Raw genomic sequence first — 6,000 nt, 5'->3', positions numbered from 1 at the left:
TTAATTTGGAAAGTACCTAACTGCAAGATACTTTTGCTACTACATTTATTAAATAAAAAAATAAAAAAATAATAATATATATAAATATTTATATGCAGGACTATAAAACTGTTACCTTTATTAAAAATGTGCATGGATTAATCTACCAGTTAATCAACTAATGCCCATAATTTAACCGATCAAAAATGTTAATCAAGTGACAGCTCTTTATAATCCTGTAGGGAGCCATACTTAAAGAACCATAGTATTAGATTTCCATCTTACTTTGCGAGTGCAATTATTAGTGCAAGGACATTATAGGACAAATAGAAGCCATGACCATACCACCCACAGGTTCTATGGTATGAAGGGCAGCCTTTAGCAAGGGAGCACTGTACATAGATTATTTTTAGTACTGAACATTTTGCTTTTCTGCCGAGGAAAATGTTATTGATTGTGCTATTTTTAATGTTATGTTTAAATTACATAAAATCGTTGTTTTTATGTAAATAATGTAGTCTTTGTATTAAAATATAAAATATTTTGCCCTGGAGAGATTCCTAAGACCATCGGTGAGCTCCGGAAACAAATCTGAATTAGCACAGAATATAACGGCAAAAGACAGGGCACACATACAAAATGGAAAGTCCAGTATTTCCAATAACTCACCGTAACAGCATCTGTTAAAAAGCAGAAGACGTGACAACGACCATAGATAGACAAACAGTGGCTACTGAAGAACAAAATAAGGAAGATTATTATTATTATTATTATTATTATTATTATTTTACAAAAGGATTTCAGAGTTTAGTCGCAAGTTCAAAGCAAAACGTTGTTCTGTTACTCCTATGTGAAAGGTCAGAGAGAAACAATAGGACCTTGCTTGTACACCCTCTGTTGCGGGTCCTGAAAGATGTCATTCTAATTATAGAAGGAAATACACATGTTTTTTGTACCTGGTGTAGTAACATGAATGCTCAAAAAAGAAGGGGGTGGTGAACTATATTAGCTATTGTCCGATTACTTGGGATGACTTAACATTTTTGTGAAAATCCTCTTTTATTTTTAATCGTTACTTTCCCGCTTGTTTTGTGGTATGTGATGGTAGCACTTTCACACTGTGCCCTTGGTCAAAGAAACAAAAAAGCGAGTTTAGCAGTTTCGCCTGTCACTGTTTCCAAAATATTTCTATATGCTGTCTTCATGTGAATGTTTTAAAATTACAACATTTTGTTGAACAAAACCCTATTACATTTGTACAAAAATGTTCGAAACCTAGTACACGTTTGTAAAACAGCGCATTTGTAAAATGTACCAATGCTAATCTGAATCCCAGTGCACCACTATAATCTTATTCTGCTAGGCAAATGTTATTATTACTAATGTGATTAAATATGGTTATATGTTTTGGTCATAACTATATTTAATGTATTTAAGAATCGTTATATTTTATGTATATTTAAAAAAAAAAGTGACAGTCAGTGCTGTAAGAGTTTTAAAAAAAGTGAACTCTCTTTACTCTGTTTATTGTATGTGTTTTTTTCTTCTTTAATTTCCATAAATATGGCAAACATGTTTGTTCTGTTTTTTTTAGATTTTAGTAATGTGATTTAATTAAAAAAAATGAAGTTATCTAACTGTGACTGACTTTTTTTTATTTATCCATACTCGTTAACAATTTTTTCATTAAAAAGTAATTGCCACAGAATTCTGCAGAAAACCCTTTTCTCACTGCAGATTCCAGGACATCTTACCGCAGATTTTTGTGAGTGACTCCTACTTTGGCAGTCACACAAGCATCAGAAGTTCAAAGTCAAGGACAAGTGGCATGGATTTCAGCAATCAATCCAAACATCACCCTGGATGAGGAAGAGCACAATACAGAGGTTTTAGCTTCTCAGAAAATACCACTGGAAGAAATCCAATCAGCTCAGTGGCATGATCCTGCCATTGGCAGAATCTTAGAGTTGAAGAACAACAACACTAAACTGAGTTGGACAGACAAAAAAGGAACCTCTTGCAGTACAGCATTTGATACATGAAAGATACTGACTGAAGGTCAGCAGTGAACCCAACTGGTGTTTCCAGCTAAGAACAAGGAAGTGGTTTAGAGCGAGAGAGAGTGGTTTACAGAGACAGAGTGGTTTACAGAGAGAGTGGTTTACATAGACAGAGTGGTTTACATAAACAGAGAGAGTGGTTTACAGAGAGAGTGAGAGAGTGGTTTACAGAGACAGGGGTTTACAAAGAGAGTGAGAAAGTGGTTTACAGAGACATCTTCCAGAAATGGAGGACTTTCTCCATCTCTCGAGGTTTGCCTCACTTTAAGGTATTTCTCTACTGGATCTTTTCAAAACCTGGTAGGCGACTCGATACAGGTGCACAAATCAACAGTCTGCAGAACAGTCTGTTTCGTTGAACTGTTGCTGTGTAAACTGTTACAGAAGTATGTATACTTTCTCAATGATACCAAAAGATTGGACAAAACTCGTCAGAAGTTTTTTCAGATTGCTGGGTTTCCTGATGTTATTTGCTGCATAGATGGGGTGCATTTAAAAATAAAAACACATTCCATTAATGAAGTAGAATACATAAACAGAAAGGGTTTCCACTTCCTGAATACACAATTTTTTTGCGATGCAGATTTCTTAATCTCAAATTGTTTTATAAAGTGGCCCAGATCCAAGCATGACAGCTTTATTCTGAAACATTCAAATCTGTGGGATGAATTTGATATATGTCAATTTAAAGGGAAATTACTCTGAGATTAGGGTTATCCATTAAGAAAGTGGTTATGGTCCCTTTTCTCAACAAATACCACATAAACAATTTCTGTAAGTAACAACACAGACTCAGACCAGTATTACTACAGGCTTCATATAATAGGTGTAATGCGGATGCAATTTAATCTAGTGAAATGTGCAACTCGTAATAATAAACACTTCTATATATTCTAATGTACAGTAGGTACCGGTATATTCATTAGCCTTAGATTAGGCAGCATTTTAAACAGTTTCCATTGAAAACTGAATACATTTGGAAAATATATACAGTATATGTAAATATTTTACTCAACATTAACAAGAAGAAGAAGAAGAAGAAGAAGAAGAAGAAGAAGAAGAAGAAGAAGAAGAAGAAGAAGATACAACACTGAGGCCCAAAATTATAAAGGGGAAAAACGGACCACAAAAAGTCACGTAATGTGCGTGTTCAGTACAGCTGCACTCATCGTCAAAATAACAACCTATTTTATAAGACTAATTAGGTAAAGCAGCCAGTTCCGCAATCAAACAATTTAAATACCCCTTGCCGCAATTAGCAGTGGAGAACCTCTCACAATAAATAGTGGGTTTGGGTCAACCCTGTGTGTGTAGAACATATTCCAAAAGAAAATGAATGGCACACAAAGACCTCAGCCTGATACTTGCCATGGTGATGAGGATGCTCAGAAGCAAAAACTAAAATTTACCAATATGGAATTGGAGATTTTGGTACAAGCAGTACTTGTAACACATGAAGATGTGTTACAAGCTCGAAATTCATCACCAGGACAAATGAATAAAATATGGAATGTGTGGTGGCTTCTTAATAAACAAATGTACCACTTCAGAGTTTGTAGTCTAGGTTACTTATACATTACAACACATCATCCAGTCACTTTGCTTTGCATATTAGTTCAACTTCTTATTTTGTATAGAATAATTTCAGGCATATACTTTTCAAACTTCAGAAACAATATGTTTTATTTACTTACATCCGTGGCAGTCAAACGAGTGGATAAACCTTCCATTGTTGTACAGCAGTATGTTCAGTAACAATACTGATGCATATGAACAGTCTTTCGTTTAACTACAACTTATATCTTCTTAAAGCCTTATGCAGTTACAACTCTCCTATTTCTTATGTTTGTCTGTATTTCTTACTCTATGGATGATTTAAAAAAATATCTGTATGGTATATATGGTCGAAAAACTGTACTTGCTCTAGCTACAAACTAACTGCGTCATCTGTTCATCTGTCCTTTTTTTTTTTAACAATACTGCCTGAACCAGTATTGTTAAATACCAGAATACCATATTACAAAAAAATAAATTCTGTAGGCGTTACTAAAATAATGGTGGATGATGAGCCCTCATTGCATGTGAGGCTTTTTCTTTTGTGAACCTCGGAATATCGTTCAGTCTTCTCTTAATCTCCTCCACCGTTCTCTTGCCTACACTCTTAAGAAGTAAAGGCTCTTGTTAGAACCGTGCTTTGCCACTGGGGGGAGACCTTTTCCAGGTGCTTCTAAGAACCTTTTTTGCATTGTTTAATGAAATGTTTATGTGGGCTCTCTTTAACAAAGTTATATTATTTTCATGGTAAAAGTTTTTTATTTTCCTTTAAAATATTTCCCAACATAAAACCAATGTCACCTTACAATAATTGATTTTGAGTTTAAGTGTTTTTTTTTTTTTTTAAATATCGAACAGAACGAAATTTCAATGTACCATTTGTAATTCAGTAATATGAGAGAATTGGTCAGGGGTCTGAATACTTTTGCAAGGCACTATATATATATATATATATATATATATATATATATATATATATATATATATATATATATATATATATCGCTTTCGAGTTAAGGTGAATGAAAGCAATATATTTAATATATTTAAAAACAATAGGTTGTAGGGAAATATGCATAAAGAATTACAAGAGCCAATCAAATTGTGTGAATGTTGCCTAACGACTTTTACAGTCACAGCGTTTTAAAAATACATATATTGGTACGCAGACACACACGTTTTTGGTCATATACATTTTAATAGTAAGCAGCAAAAATGTCTATTCTCAATAATTTAAACATGGAATTTGACTATGTTACAATAAGCTATTAGTTAGATTGTTCATACTTATTAAATATTGCATTTTTCATTCTTTTTGAAAATACATGAAAGTGTATTTCACCTGTATTTCATCATTGTATTCGTTTCTCTTTTGCTAATACTTGCAAATATACAGAAGTGCATGTACGAAGAAAACCTATGTAGCCAGCGATTAAATGTAATCTTTGTAAACTACGTAGCTTAAAGTTAACCTATTATTAAATAATAATAATAAAAACAAATTATTAATATTACAACATGTTTTTGATTTTTACCACATATAATGTAGCTTTTAATAAAGACCCTGACAACATTTTTAAGAGTAAAACAATTTACTAGACACACCAGAAAGATCGCAGTAACAGTCTGTTCTGAAGTTCACAGACAGAAAAACTCGACGCCTTAACCTTGCCTTTACGATGTAAGTCTAAAAAAGGCAAATGTTGTTTAAAATGTATATTTGTATTAGGCACGATTATTGCACAACACTTCACGTGCAAGTAAAATTTCATATGTGAGCACGTGGAATTGCACTTTATTAATTCAAGTGCAGTTGTACTGCGACTCCAATTGAATGATTGATTAGCAGTCGAGTCTCCCTACAGCTGCATAAAAGCACACATGTTTTCACTCACTTGGGGTTGTGTGTTAGGTGAGTGGAGAAAGGGATAGGGGACAGAGGTAATAGTGAATAATTGTAAGAATAATAGTTAAAATATATGTTCACCCGGTTTTGTGTAGGGTTAGTCCGTTTTTGTTTGTCTATTTATTTTGGCGAATGTGCCGTGTCCTGTTTGTTACAACCGTTTATTTTCTGTTCTGTTTATTTATTAAATGCTGAGCAAAAGCATTCGCTCAGCTCCACCAAACTCCACCTCTCTTGTTGTTTTATTTCCTGGCTCTGGTCTGACGCCACCCACTCCGGCCGTCTTTGTGACACGTGGTGTCAAACCGGAACAACAGCGCCTCCAAGTGTCAGACCACTACAAAAAAAATATATATATATATATAAATAAATAAAATGCGATGGAAGGAGGATAAAGAGGTGAAGGACAGGGAGGAGGAGTGCTGCCTAAGGGCCAGACATCCACAGCGATTTAACAAGCCATCGCCGGGGTGTCTCCTCTGCGACCAGGACCATCTGTTC

The sequence above is a fragment of the Polyodon spathula genome, chromosome 6 (assembly GCF_017654505.1).
Source record: "Polyodon spathula isolate WHYD16114869_AA chromosome 6, ASM1765450v1, whole genome shotgun sequence".
Taxonomy (NCBI): Eukaryota; Metazoa; Chordata; class Actinopteri; order Acipenseriformes; family Polyodontidae; genus Polyodon; species Polyodon spathula.
This window is presented reverse-complemented; position numbering follows the sequence as displayed.